General features: G+C 40.0%; 1 long non-coding RNA gene across 1 annotated transcript; it reads right to left on the bottom strand.

Moving 5' to 3' along the window:
• Nucleotides 1-1,075: 1,075 nt before the first annotated feature.
• Nucleotides 1,076-13,388, bottom strand: LOC125920846 (uncharacterized). The gene is made up of 3 exons (XR_007457230.1): nt 13,085-13,388; nt 12,596-12,711; nt 1,076-2,325 (listed from the first exon to the last, which is right to left on the bottom strand). It is a non-coding gene; the product is annotated as an uncharacterized LOC125920846 (long non-coding RNA).
• Between the last annotated feature and the right edge of the window lie 2,628 nt (nt 13,389-16,016).

The following is a 16,016-nucleotide window of genomic DNA, read 5'->3' on the forward strand; positions in this document are numbered from 1 at the left end:
ACATTTTGGGTCTAGGGACCGCAGCATGGTAATAAATCCCTCTCACCTGCCACGACCAAATAAGAAAGAATGAATGAAATAAAAACCATGAGGCATTTTGATAACATTTCATGGAGGTATATAATAAGTACATCCATGTCTGATTGTAATATCATACATGTTAGTAGTAGGTCTATGGGCCAGCAGGTAGACCACCTAAAAGCCCCTGTGGACTACAGGTCTCCTAGCTGACTGATAGGCTGTGAGTTACTGTTTTTGACAATCACTGCAAAATACAATTATCATTCTTCTCTTTAACCTGTGTATTCGTTGATGACAAACCTGGTAAACTATTTTTTCCCCAGGATTTCTTGTTCTCATAAGTCTTCCCCACCCTCATTTTCTTTTAAAGTATTAGCAAAATCTTAGTTTCCTTAATCAAAAAAACACTATGCAGATTCTTCTAGCTAAGCAGACAAAACACCAAAACACACCCCGGCCCCTCCAAAAGGAAGCACCAATCTAGAAGCTGGGTTCAAATCCTGATCTTTATCAGTTAGCTCTGTAACTATGGACAAGTCTTAAATGTCTCATTTCCCCCCCCCTCCCATTTTGGAAATAATATTAGTATCCATCTCCTAGGATCGCACTGAGGTCTGTTAGTAAGCTTTTGGTATGTAACAAACCACCCAAACATAGTGACTCAATACAATAAACAGTTATTATTTCTATAACCCTGTGGATTGGCTTCAGAGATCTTTCTGATCTGGAGAGACTGGCTAGCGAAGGGTTGTTTAGGATGGTTTTATTTACACGTCAGTGGTTGGCAGGCTAGTTGGTCTGGGGAGGCCTCACCTCAGGTTGGCCAGATGGGTGGATACCATCTGCCAGATGGGCAATGTGTGGCTCACCGTCCAACAGGCTAACTCGTGCTTCCTCACGTGGTGCTGTCAGGGCAGCAAAAAACAGCAGGTCTGTTTTCAAGGCTGCGCTCACATCATGTTTGCTAATGCTCTGGACCAAAGCAAATCACACGGTCAAGCCCAGATTGAAGGGGTAGAGATATAGGCTCCACCCCTTGATAGGAAGAGCGGAAATTCATATCACAGAGGAACACAGTTCAAGGATGGGCGGAATTTGTGGTCTTTTTGCAGTATGCCACATAAGGATGAGATGACACTAGTGCCCAGGTCAGGTGCTGAGAGTCAGCGATGGCATCTAGTGAGAGTCCTAATAAATCTTACCCGTGATCTCCATCATGTTCGTAATTAGCACCACCCTCACACTCAGTTCTTGCCATTAGAGCTGGTTTTGTTTAGTTATCTCTTTTCTATGTAAATGAGAAATTATATCAATTTAGATGGGGTTGAAATCTGATTAGCTTCTGAGTCTGTTGCAATGTTCTCCCAAGGCATTACTCTCTTTAAGGTGAGTGACATGGTCATTACAGGAAAACAAACAAACAAACAAACAAAAAAAAATCTCTCCAGTTTATTCTTGACACTGCTTGCTGCCAGAGTGACACATACAAAAAGTCTGGATTATCTCTGTTTTAACTTCTAACTTTCCAGCCCTATTTTCCACAATATTTTCAGCCTGCCTCTAAACCCAACCCACATGCCTTGAATTACTGCTGGAACTTGCTGGAACTTTTTGCAAATGTATTTCCTCCTGCCTGGAATGTTCTCCGGTCACAAATAGGGAACTGGAACTTTATAAAATGTTGTATTTTTAGAAGACCATCCCTTACGTCTTCTGCAGAGATAAGAACTCCTTCATCTGAGCTCCCATAGCATTCTGTACATGTCAGAAACCTAACCCGTGTTTCATTCCATCAGAGAATCCTTTTCAACACAGTACTTCTAATATTTAACTGTTCAAAATGGGAATTTGCAATCTAAGACTCAATTCTGAATATTGTGAACATTTCCTTTTATAACTTTTCTTAAGCTCTCTATGCTCACTGTTACACAAGAACATGAACCAAAAAATTGGTGCGAAGGGAGGGAATCACTCGTTAGCGGTGACAAGAGTTGAAATAAGCACATGATCAGAATAGCTTAGTGGGATTAAGGGACCTGTGGGGTCAATTCAAGCAAGACTTAGATGTTGGAAAAACAAACTTCGCCTTTCCAAGTAAACAGACAACTGCCATGGGAATATATATGCTCCCCTGGGTGAGGCCAGGATCTGCCACAGAAGGGCCGTGGAAGATGGAAGTTAGCTTCTGTGGTGCTGAAAGGAAACCAGACTAGTTCATCTGTTGATCATTAGCTCCTTCCAGGTAGTGACAATTTTTTGATGTTTTACCTTGTGGCTGTGAGCACGTTGTACAGTGTAGGATACCTAAAAAAAACAAAACAAAAACAAACAAACAAAAAAAACCACTGTGAATAACTATATCTGTAGGATGAATGAAAAAGATTCAAAGTGTGGGTATCCAGTTTTAGGTCACATAATGAATATGCACTTTTTTTTGCCCACGAACGCTAAGGGTGAGAACAACCTCTGGTCTGGAGAAGAGCTTTTATCCATCAGATGAAACAAGTGTACTTATCTTGGTCAATATTCCCTACCTTTCCTGAGGTCTGTTGATTCCCTTGGAGGAGAGGATCTGGAATGACATCCTCTTCCTAAGTTTGTACCACCCTGGGGGTAGTTCATGGAAGATGAAGTTAGACTTGGGAGGGACAGTCCAGACTCGACAAATGACCCATCTCTGTTGGATGTGCCTGCTGTAGGATTTATTGCAGGTTAGGCCTTTTAACTGGAATATCATTCATACATATGATCTGACTTCTACCCGGAGATAATCTTGGTATTATTCTTTCTTTAGACAGAGGTCTCCATTGTGGGTGATTCTGACCCTTCATGGGCATTTGCCAATGTTTGGAGGTATTTCTTATTGTCACACTGGACAGGGGATGTAATTAGCATCCCTAGGTAGAGGCCATGATGCTGCTAACCATCTATGGTGCACAGGCAGCCCCTCACAACACAGAATCATTTGGCCCCAAATGTCAATAATGCAATGTCAAGAAGAAACCCTGCTTTAGAGTGTATCTAGTTTTGGCTAGGCTCAGAATTTGGGGTTTCCATTCCTTTATAGGGTTTTGCTTAAATAGTGAAATATAATTCTTCCCCCACATCCCCCATTTTTATTGACATATACTTGATATACAGAACTGTATATGTTTAAGGTATACAGCATAATGATTTCACTTACATATGTTATGAAATGGTTACCACAATAAGTTCAGTTAATATCCATTGTTTCATTATAGTTACAAAACAGAAGAGGTTTTTCTCTTGTGATGAGAACTCTTAGGATGTACTCTTCCTAACAACTTTTAAATATATCATAAAGTAGTGGTAATTCTAGTCATCACGTACATTACATCTAGTACTTTGTCTTACAACTGGAAGTTTGGGGGTGTCTGGGTGGCTCAGTTAAGTGTCTGACTTCAGCTCAGGTCATGATCTTGCGGTTTGTGAGTTTGAGCCCCACGTTGGGTTCTGTGCTGACAGCTCAGAGCCTGGAGCCTGCTTCGGATTCTGTGTCACCCTCTCTCTGCCCCTTCCCAACTCACGCTCTGTCTCTCTGTCTCTCAAAAATAAATACACATTAAAAAAAAATAAAACTGGAAGTTTGTACCTTTTGACCGTTTTCATCCAGTTCTCCATCTGAAATATAATTCTGTAACATGTTTTGCAATGACAATATTTTTTATTAAATATAGCACTGATCATTTTCTTTTCTTGAAAGTAAAATCTTTAAAGACTTAAAATTAAATGGTTTTGGAGATATTTTAAATGAAGCAGAAACTGACCAATTGAACTTACAAGACTTTGAGATAAACTTAACTGACTTCCCTCAACTGGAATCTTGGATAGTAATTGGGTTGCAGCTCTAAGCAGTATTCACAACCTGGACCTTCAGAGGCTGATGTAGGAGATGAATTCATATCGGTTTGGATTTCATTATGCTTAATAACTATGATAAATGCCAGTCATGGTTTCTTGAAAATTCAGTCCTGGGAAAATTTCCATAAAGATGTGACTCAGGTAAAACAAATGTGTTTCAAGTATCTAATCTACAGTGAACAATTTGTCCTGTCCCTGAGGAATGAAACGATAATTCCAAACACATGTTTGGGAAACTGGACAGTAAAGGCAATATGAGAATTGTCCTAGTAGCTTGTTTAAGAAAACTGTATTCACTTGAAATCTTACCAGCAAGGGTCTACTCAAATGGTAAAATGGTGAGGAGAGGCATCGGATACTTCTCAAGGGTGCCTTCCCTTCCTCCCACCCCAGATTACCCCCTGCCAAAAGTAGGATCCAGCAGTGCTCTCTGACCACCTCACAGAGCCCCAAAGGGACAGCTTGAGCCTCCTGATTGACAAAAGAAGCTGGGGCCTGGAGTTAACTGTCTCCTCCTCCCACCTCTCATCTAGGGGTGGGGGATCTCCTTTCCCCTGAAGAAACACTTCTTTCCCCTGAAGTGTTTATGAGGAAATCCTAGTAGCTTTGACATTGAAACTATGCAACTGTTTGCCTATTTGTTGAAAACTAGTAGAAGGAAAACAGCACAGCCTGACACAGTAATTATAGGAGGATTGAAAAAAAAAAAAATAAAATCTGTACCAATGCCAGGGGACATAAAAGCAATTTCCCTTTCAAATATCTTGATGGTTTAGATACAAAAGATTCCTCTTATATTTAGACTTAGAGGAACATCAGTTGAAGACTTCAGTTTCTTTCCTCTGGTTGCATAAGGCTTCTCTGACCAGGTGCAGGAGAGGGAGTGGGTAATGGCTAAATACAGACTTAGAGACCGAGGGCAAATGCCCCAGTTGTCCTTGAGCTTCTGTACCTACTTGGTGCACAGGGTGATGGAGCCATTTCTGGCACCCTAATACGGTTGAATCTGGACTCACAGGAAAAAAGAAAAGAAAGATTTTTTTTTTTCCTCTCCTTTAATGAAATAGCTAGAAGCTCCTTCAGAGCCTTGTGTTTTGAATCACCACAGGGGATGGATGGTCCTGGTGTAAATGGATTAACTCCCTCAGTCCTTACAATAAGATTAGAACCAAGGGCAGGAACTCCTGCATGGAGGTGTGAATTCCAGCCTGGAGGAGACATGATTAAGGCTTGTGCCACTAAAAGTTTGTCTGTAGGGATTAGGCAGTCCTGACAGGATCCCCCACTCATATTAGTTGGGCTGGGTGGGCCTCAGGTCCTCCCTTTCTGGCTTCCTTGCCCTAGGGTTCCACGCTTTCCTTCTTTCGCGCTGGCTTGGCCCTCTCTCTTCTACTATGGCTTTGTTGGACCAAAGGGTGAGGAAAGGAATTTCCTCTTTTCTTTTACCAGAGGGTGTTGGCTGGAGGTGAAATCTGGAGTTTGGCCTAGAACTCACTACTCAACTACAAAGTCAGGTAGCCCGGGGTGGGGGTGGGTGGGGGTGGGTGGGGGTGGGGGCAGAGCTAAGACCGTCTTTGAAATGTCCCACCTCCACTGTATCCCCTTCTCAGTTTTCAAGGGGACAGTGGCTATATAGAAGAGATGGAGCAGGACTCTGCCTGAGAGTCTAAGGGCCAGGTCCTCTGGACTCCCTCAGGCCATGTTTGTCCTTGGGGAATTAGCTGGGTGAGCTCTGCCTCTCCCCAACCTCTAATCCACCTTCTTATAGAAGCCTTATTACACTTTTATCTACCTTTTAGTGAAACAATAGAAATGGTAGTGGCAATAGGTAGTGGCAGCTTCACTTCCTTAGGCCGGGGGTAGGGGCTAGGAACTAATTTCTTTTTCCAAAGGGGGAAAAAAAATTACCTTCAAAGTTTTGGATTTTTCCTTTTTTTTAAAGAAGGGAGAAAATTTTCAGTGACTGCTAGATTGTTTTACTTTTTTTTTTTTAAGTTTATTTATTTTTGAGAGAGAGAGAAAGAGCAAGTGCATGAGGGAGGGACAGAGAGAGAAGGAGAGAGAATCCCAAGTAGGCTTTGCACCAGCAATGCAGAGCCGGATGTGGGGCTTGAACTCATGAACTGTGAGATCATGACCTGAGCCAAAATCAAGTTGAGCTACCCAGGGACCCCTTGTTTTACTTTCTGAAAATTTCTCTTTTTTCCCTCCTGTAAATACGTTTCACTTATTGGGAATTTTCTTCACTCGTTTGAGGTAATGCACTATTCTAACAGGTACAACTGTTACTTATTTTGAGAGAGAGAGAGAGAGAGAGAGTGTAAGCACACAAGAGCACTGGGGAGGGGTAACATTATATTGGTGGTTTGAGCCAGGGTAAGTAGGCAAGGAAAAGAAATAAAATTCAGCCAGATTGGAAAGAAGTAAAGCTATCTCTGTTTGCAAATGTTACCCTAATCTTTTATATCGAAAGTCCTAAGGAATCTACTAAAAATAAAACTATTAAGACTAATAAATGAGTCTCCAGCAAAGTTACAGAATGCCAAATCAATACACAAAAATTAATTGTATTTATATACATTCGTAATGGACAATCTGAAAATGAAATTAAGAAAATGATTCTGTTTACAATACCATCTGAAAGAATAAATGTGTATAAATAAATTTAACAAAAGAAATTCAAGACTTACACAGGAGAACTAAAAAACATCATTGAAAGGAAGAAAAGAAGTCCTAAAGAATGCAAAGATACCACATGCTAATGTACTGGAAGATTTAATATTCTAAGACGGTAATCCTCCCCAGATTCCAGCTGACTTCTCTGCAGACCTGACAAGTTAATCTTAAAATTCCTGTGTTAATACAAAGTATCCAGAATAACCCAAACAATCTTGAAAAAGTATGACAAAGTTTGAGGACACCCATTTCTGATTTCAAAACCTACTACAAAGGTATGTACTCAGGACAGTGTCGTTCTGGCATAAGTACAGAAATAAACCCTCACGTTTTGGTCGATTGATTTTTGACAAAGGTGCCAAGACGATTCAATAGGGAAAGAGTAATCTTTCAACAAATGAAGCTGGGGACAACTAACTGGATATTTACATGCAAAAGAAGGACATTAAACTCCTGTCTCACATAATATACAAAAATTAACTCTAAATGGATCATAGACCTAAATGAAAGAGTTAAAACTTTTAAAACTCTTAGGAGGAAATATGGGAGTAAATCTTTGTGGCCTTGGGTTAGGCAATATTTTCTTAGGCATGACACCAAAAGCATAAATGACAAAAGAAAAACATAGATACATTGAACCTCATCAAAATTTAAAAAAAAAAAAAAAAAAATGTGTTGCCAACAATACCAAGAAAATTAAAGGACAACCCACAGAATAGGAGAAAATAGTTTCAAATCATGTATCTAGTAAGGACCATGTATCCAAAATATATGCAGAATTGTTACAACTTAGCATTAAAAAAGATAGAAAATCCGGGGCGCCTGGGTGGCTCCGTTAAGCATCCGGCTTCAGCTCAGGTCACGATCTCGCGGTCTGTGAGTTCGAGCCCCGCGTCGGGCTCTGGGCTGATGGCTCAGAGCCTCGAGCCTGCTTCCGATTCTGTGTCTCCCTCTCTCTCTGCCCCTCCCCCGTTCATGCTCTCTCTCTGTCTCAAAAATAAATAAACGTTAATAAAAAAAAAAAAAAGAAAATCCAATTAAAAATCAGACAAAGAACTGGAATAGACATTTTTTCCAAAGAAAATACATAAATGGCTAATAAGCACAAACATGCTTAACGTTATTAATCACTAGAGAGATGAAAATCAAAATTACAGTGAGATACCATTTCACACATACTAGGATAGGTAGAATCAAAAAAAAAAAAAAAAAAAGTCAGACATAGCAAAAGTTGGTGAAGACTTGGAGAAATTGGACCCCTCATACACTGGTAGTGGGAATGTAAAATGGTGCAATCACTTTGTAAAACAGTCTGGCAGTTTCTCGAAAGGTTAAAATAGACTTACCATATGACTCAGCTGTTTCACTCTTAGGTACATATCCAAGAGAAATGAAAACTTACGTCCAGACAAGAATTTGTATACAGATGTTCATAGCAACATTATTGATAATAGCCAAAAGGTAGAAATAGCCCAAATGTCCATTAACTGATGAATAGATAAATAAAATGTGGTCTATCAATACGCAGAATATTATTTTGCAATATAAAATAGTAAAGTACTGAAGTATGATACAACATGGGTGGATCTTGAAAACATTATGCTCAATGAAAGAAGTCAGTAACAGATAAACCCGTATGGTAGAATTCCATTTTATGAAATAGCCAGCATAGTCAAATCTACAGAGACTGAAAACAGATTGATGTTTGCCTACGGCAAACAGCAGGGGTGGAGAGTATCTGTTGATGGGTGCAGTTTTTTGTTTTTGTTTTTTGTGGGGTTTTGGTTTTTTGTTTTTTGGTGTGATGAAATTTTTCTAAAATTAGATCATGATGGTTACACAATTCCTTGAATATACATAAAGAACAACTCTGTGGGGAACACGAACACACATACACATATGTGTGCATGCACACAAATGCAATGTGTCAACCACACCAAATGTATTTGCAGAGTGAATTTGCCATGGAAGTTGCTGATTCATGACTCCTGTTGGGGATGAAAAAAAGAAAAAAAGCAGATGTTCTTGCCATTGAATCACCATCAGATTAGTAGGAGAGATGAGATGATAGGCATAAATAATTACAACAAAAGAGAATTCAGAAAGTAGGAAGTTCTGGCTGTGTGATCAAGGGCAAGGTGTTATGAAGGTAGTGGCCTTAAAGAAATAATTCTGTTTCAAAAAGAGTGTAGGACATTTATATCTACATAAAACACCAAAAAAATCTAATTGAGCTGTGTTGATATGATTTTAGAGATATAATGTAAAAGGCAATTTTTTTTGTCACATGCTCAATGATGGAGTGATTACATCAATAATTACCGAAAGCCAAGGCCAAATGCAAATATCACCACAATAGAATGAACTTATGAAATATAAGACTAGATCTAAAATTTTATCTAAAAATTATTTTATATCATGATTATTAGAATTTTGTGGAGTCAAATATTAAACATTTGACATTGTGGGGGGTCCCTGGCTGACTTAGTGGGTAGAGCATGAGAGTTTTGATCTCAGAGTTGTTAAGTTGAAGCCCCACATTGGGTGTAGAGATTACTTAAAGAATAGAATCTTAAAAAAAAAAAAAAAAGTTTGACACTGTGGATCTGGAATGGTAATTTCTCTAACTCCTCAGCTACTGGATGCCCATTTAGTCACTCTGGCCACATGTTTGAGGTACTTAATGCATAGTTGCTTTCAACTGACAACATAGTAATATCATTAGTAATTTTGTATTCAGCAGAATATAACTCAGGAAAATGTTTTTAGTTACATTTTTTAAAATGAACTTGGGACAAATCTTAAAATAGCCTTTTCCTTCAATAAGTGTATAACAATCATTGGAATTAGTTTTGGGTTAATTTTTAACCTCATAGACAAATCTTAAAGCATTCTTATAAAATTATGATTTTGAGTTTTGATTAGTGAGAACAAAATGTAATTTGGGAAACCTATTTTTCTTTTTTTAATGTTTATTTATTTATTTTTGAGAGAGAGAGAAAGCCAGCAGGGGTGGGGCAGAAAGAGACAGAGAGAGAGAATCCCAAGCAGGCTCCATGATGCAGGGCTCCATCTCATGAACCCATGAGATCATGACCTGAGCCAAAATCAAAAGTCAGACACTCAACTGACTGAGCCACCTATGTGCCCTGGGAAAACTATTTTTCTTTAACCCTTTCTCCTTTTGTTTATGCTTATATTCTTCATTATGTCTAGCTGGTAGATGATGTATTCTGAGAGTTGTTATGTAGGATTTGGGATACTTTCCTCTTTGTAAAATGTCCATGTGGCAAAATTGATATTCTGATTTTAATTTATCCTCATAAACTATGAAAATTCCTTGGCAGAATCTTTGTCTTGAAAGTTTTACAACTTCTATGGGATTAGGTAACTGGTAACTAAATATAACTTATAGGTTATTTTCTTTCATGTTTTAACTGCTTACACTATAACCGATTCTACTATGATTGGAGTGTGATAGTGGTGGGTTGTCCGTTCTTCCCCTGGAACCAAGACCCTCCCACCTTAGTCTGAGAACCAAACTTTTCCGAATCTTCTTTGTTGTAAGGTTCTGGTTAGAGTTTCCTGTTGAGAGTAATTTGTGTGGAAGATGAAGGTGAGGGGGAGCCCCGTTCTTGAGAAATCGTGGTGTTAAGCCATGGTGAACTCTGTAGACTGAGTTAGGAGCTATCACTTGTGGTCCCAGTGACAGTGGTTTCTCAAAATTCCCTGCAAGCTGCAGCTTCTCCATACACCCGTGCTCCAGGCTGACCTCGTTAGTAACTGCTGTTGATCTCTTGGCTTCATGTTGGTAGACCTTTATTTCCCAGCTCCTACTTGATTCATATAAGCCATCGCTCCTGTATCACACTCATTATTTTCATATTCTTATAGTGACTCCCTTTATATGATCAAAGTCAGACTAACGCAATGTTATTCTAATCTTTATTAATGATCTTTGTATTATTATTATTATTTATATATTATAAGCATATCTTGTCTCTAAAAGAATGCATTTTTCCTAAATTTATCTCATTAAGGGACTCTCTCCTAATACTGATGTACCTCTCAGTTTATTTTTATTCAACCATCGGATATTTCTTAACCCCTTTAAAACAAATTTATCATCTGTTAACACTGCTTATTATTTCTGCAATTAATTTTGGTAATAATAATGGATTGTCGTTCAGCTGAGTGGCAGAATTTCAACACATAGGGCACATAAAATTTTTTTGTTCAGGTTATACCTAATATGCTTTTATCTATATTTGAATGTAAATTTTCAGAGCATGACGATAAATCTGAATGGCACGTCTTATTTATATTACTGACATCGTTATACTGATTAGATATGTTGGTAACTTATCAAGTACCTGTCATTGATTATGCACAACTTCAGGAAGGCCAGTAGTTCTTTAGCTCTATGATGGTCCAAAGATCAAGGGTGAAGCTAAAGTCAAAGAGAAGATTTTGGCAGAATTCTGGGGAGAAGCTGAATGTCAGTGCATCTTGAGACGGTGCTGTGCATTGGGGGGATCTCAAGAAATATTCACTTTCTGACTAGTTATGGACATTATGATTTACAAAAAGCAGGTGCATATCCAAAGGTATACAATATGTATCCACAAGTACAAAAGATAAGGAGAATAAACTGGCTTCCTTCCCCCCAGTCTTGTTTAGAGAAGGCTTGTTTTAGTTTTCCTCCTGAAGTTCATTGAAAGGAGTTCCTTGGAAACCTTCTTAGTGGATTCAGCATTTTGTAGCAATTAGAATACTAAGGAAGCACTTGTCATTTCATGTGAAAAAAGATAGACATTTGAGAAAATAAAATGTCTTTGCATAGTTTCAAGGTCACTAAAATGTTAAGTGGAAAGTTGCTAAATGTGGTAAATGAAAACACATTTTCATATATAAGATACCAGGAACGATTTCACGTTCTGAATCATCTCTATGTAATTGTCCTGTAGGTATTCAGAGAAAGGAATTATAATCAGTTGGCAATACAAGTATTGTCTAGACCACTCACGGTTTTGTTGTGGAACCTGAGAGATAAACACTGTCTGAATTAGAAACATGTAACCATGCATGTTGGTAAATATAAAAGTTCTAAATCCTTTTTCTAAATCCATAGGAGAAAAATCTGTTAAAATCTGTCACTTTCCAGAATGTATTCAATATAACAAGAACAGCATTTTTTTACTTTGGGCTGTTGTAAATGGGTCTAATGGGTGACGACTGATGTACTCAGTAATAGAATAGAAAATCAACACAATTATTTATGTAAATGTTTGCCCCCAGGCATTCTGGGGACAGCAGAGTCCTCTTGCCAAGATGGTTTTCCTCAAGGACCTAAGTACTAATAAAAATTGGAGCAGATACATTAATCAAAAAGAAAAGTTTTTAAAGAGTTTATTTTTGAGGTTTATTGTCACTGTTCTTAGTGAATTGATAATCTTAATTGGTTATATTTGGAATCAATCCAAATTCTTATTTGGAGATTGAATTGTTCTAGTGATTAAACAAAGTAACTGAGGTCACCACCCTATTCAATAAGATATTTTTTGGCATGTAATTAATTACAATCTCATTGTAAATCCTTTTGATTTAAAGATTAATGTTGATTCTTTGTTTCGATTATTCTATTCATTTTTTTAATTAAAATTAAGGCATGCAACAGATCGCTATAGAACTTCAAGATGTTGATACTTTTCATTTAAAAAGACAGTTTTATTTTTTTAGTCAAAAGCAATGTATTTGTTATAACTACATTATTTCATTATTCTGTTACATTGTATAGACAATATGTATTTTGTAGTGATTTTCATTTATTTTTTTTAATTTTTTTGAGAGAGAGGGCGCAAGTGAGCAAGGGGCAGAGAGAGAGCGAGAGGGAGAGAGAGAGAGACTGAGAGAGAGAGAGAAGTGTTTTTACCTGAAGTGGGGCTTGTGCTCACCCAAAGCAGGGCTGGTGCTCACCCCATGTGGGACTCAAACTCACGAACCAGGAGATCATTACCTGAGCTGAAGTCAGATGTTTGACCAACTGAGCCACCCAGGCACCCCGATTCTTTCCATTTATAAATGTTCGTTCCATCCATCTTCTTCCAGGGAGAAGCAGGAGACTGGGTTTTACTGTTGGAGTGAGCAGAGGGAGAAAGCAGCTTAGTGCCCACTGGCCCTCAGGCAGCCGCTGGGAGAATATGTAGTCAAACCCTTTCCAGGGAAAAACTGGGAGATGGGTGTTTTTGCCCGCTCTCTTTGTGCTGGAAGAGGTAGCTGGGAGGAATGCTCATATATCTAACAACTGCTTCTTTGTGTCCTGTAGTCCTGTGGGACTCATGAATGCAAGCCCTGTTGGCTGTCACAGTTGGGGCCCATCCCTAGGGTGGCAGCTATCAAAGCTGGGGCTCTAGATGTGTGGGCAAGCTCTTTCCTTCTAGGATGAAGCTGGTGACTTGGTTTTATCCTTGGAGTGAGCCAGAAAGAAGATGGGGGAAGTGCTCACCTGCTCTTCTGGGCCTCAGAGAGGATCCCTAGTCCACACGTAGGTGCAGGCTAATCAGCAGTCAGCCCTGCAGCAGCTGCTGCTTCGGTATGCGGTCAAACTCCCTTCAGGGAACAAGTGGCAGAGGAAGGTTTTGTCTGCTCCCTCCTCCCTGTGTCTGGGGGGATAGCAGGGTGACTGCTCACAGGCCTGTTGCACAAATGCTACTTTGTTACTACGGTCCCGGTCCCGTGAAACTTGAGAATACTGTCAGAGTTAGAAGATTTGGAGCCTGTGTCTTAGAGATAACCTTAAAAGTTGAGGGCACTGTATGTGGAGTGCAAACCCTTTGCTCCTTAGGGACAAGCTGGGAGTTGGGGTTCCCTTCTGACTGTAAGGCACTGTGTCAGGGGCTTGTGGTGAACGTGGATTTCAGTCTTTCCTACTCATTTTGATGTATTTTCCCAGTCCCTGATGTGTACGAGCCCTCAACTAGTTTCTGGATTTCTCTGGAGGGAATTGATCCCTGTGTAGCAATGTATCTGGTGTATCCCTGAAAGGAGGGACATTCAGAGGCCTCCTATGTTACCATCTTGGAAGCCTCCCCTGAAAGATTTAGTAAGAATAAAAATTGTCTTTACCCTAATTGAGAGGTTTAGCTACCTGAGAATAAAGCCAGAAAAGGGAGCAGTAGAGACAAAAGGCGGTAGCAGCATGGAAAAATAGTTGAGTGGGTGAGATTGACATCGCTCAGCAGTCATTTAGAATGAAAAGAACTTTAACTTTTTTTTTTTTTTTTTCTTTTCAAGAATAGATCCCCTACTCCCGTTATTTGTGATGACTATTGCTTCTCAGGGCTAGAGTTACAAATTGAACAACACTGATTAGCCCTTGTGAGATGGGCTATATACCTGGAGATCAGGACTGGATTCCATTTACAATTCATAGCACCTACTAAGATGTATAATGGGATTGCATTCACCTGCAGAAGTTTATCAGTAGATTGAAACAAATGCTAATGACAATTGGGTAGACATAAAGCCAGACTAGGTGTTTGGTGAGTTGGGGAGGGTAAAAAGTATGCTAGAACTGAGCTTCTCAAACTGTCTTTGGTGAAGTCCAGATCTTTTACCCCCATCCCTCCACACACTCCCCCGGCCTTTAAAAAAAAATGTCATGGGCTGATACTTTTGTAAAATACAATATAAATTAATTAGAAGAAAATTTAAATATAGCCCTCCACTTAAAAAATTTTGTTCAACAGGCATAAAATACTCTATCAACTTGCTATAAAAGTTTCTCAATTATCAACAATTTCTCTCTCTCTCTCTCTCTAATTCTCAAGTGTAAATTCAATGTTTTTATAAACAGGATTTAATAATTCTAATTTAATAATTCTTCCCTGAGAGAACCTCAAAGAAATTGTTTTTTTACACCCAAGTTCTGGGGCCACATGCCTGGTAGGTAGAAGCTAGACCAAAGCAGTGGAAGGAACGCCCTGAGGCAGAGCCCCGAGTCCTTGAAGGGGAATGATAAAAACCTGAGCTGGAGGTGAGAAGGTAAAAAAAAAAAAAAAAAAAAAAAAAAGCTACATTTTAAGCCTTCTGACCAAGCTATTCCTGGTCAGGAGTTCAACATCCTGACCTTGTGCCTTCCAAGACTCTGGGGCTGACAGACCAAGAGCCACAAGTGGGAAGCCTGGGCTCCCTTCCCTCCTCCACCTCTTCCCTCCAGGGTAACCCCTAGACTCATTATAATACATTTGCATTGTAGGGATAGCCCCGCCATAGAGAAAGCCTGCCTGAAGGGTAGGTGTAAATCTTGCAGAGTCAAAAAGTGTCCCTCCCAAAGTGAGGGGGGAGTCACCCAAGTGACTGAAAGCAGCCTCCATTGGAGACCACGCCACTGTATGTCACTGCTCCTCCCAGCCTGGAGAGACCCAATCATATCCAATCTGCAAAACAACCTCGGGGCTGCTTCCCTGGGGGAACCTGCCAGCTCTCCCACCTGGAGAATGTATTTTGGCTTTAATAAACTGTGTTGTGCTTGCTACTTTCCTTCTGGGTGTCTTTATTCTGAGTGTGGATCCCCACATAAATCTCTCGGGAATCCATGGACGGAGACCTCCATTCACACAACACTCTCTCATTGGAGACGTACCTGCTCAAGAGAATTGGAAAATCACAGGGAGAAGATCATTTAAGACGTTTTGGAGGGCAATACCCAGGTGAAGAATTGTTGAAAACTGACCTCCATGCTTCGGAGCCAAAACATAACACAAAGACAGAGCTTGGGAAAATGAAGATTAATAGCTTGACTGCTTTGCTGGGCAGAGGAGCTCCCAGCAGGCTATGGCCTTCAAAACTGCAAGCCCACCCAGAGGAAGGGGTGGGGGGTGGGGGGGTGGTTTATAGGGAAATACAAGACCTAGCTGGTTTTGACAGGAATTGTGGACACGCTGCCAGCCTCCTTTGTCGTGTCTTCAGGGTGGTACAGGTTCCTGAAACAAAAGGGTAAGAAAGGAGGGGAACTTGCAGAAGCGGCAAGGAAAAAGGTTACTTAGTTTAAAATCGAGTTTCAGGGAAGCATTAGTGCAGCCATTGGAGCTGGATCCAGACAATCTGAGGCTGCTCCCCACTCCCTGTCCGTGGACTCTGTGTCTGCCTACCACTTCAGTAGTGTGTGCCCTTTGCAAGGACTCAGGCTTCAGAGAGCCATATGCTGTTGAGAACATCTGCATCGTGTAGACAGGACTGAATCCAGTTAAGGCCTGTGTGTTAACTTTTAAGATTCTGGTGGGCAGGTGTGAATATCTACTTGTCCTGTAGCTGTTGAAGAGAAGCCTAGAAAGTAAGTTTCCTTGCTTGTTAAACTACCCCCTCCCAGAGTGGAGTAGCCTGTCTCTTTCCTCATTCTCTCTTTGCCCTCTCTGTGCAGGGCCAGTTTCAGATCC

The sequence above is a fragment of the Panthera uncia genome, chromosome C2 (genome assembly GCF_023721935.1).
Source record: "Panthera uncia isolate 11264 chromosome C2, Puncia_PCG_1.0, whole genome shotgun sequence".
Lineage (NCBI taxonomy): Eukaryota > Metazoa > Chordata > Mammalia > Carnivora > Felidae > Panthera > Panthera uncia.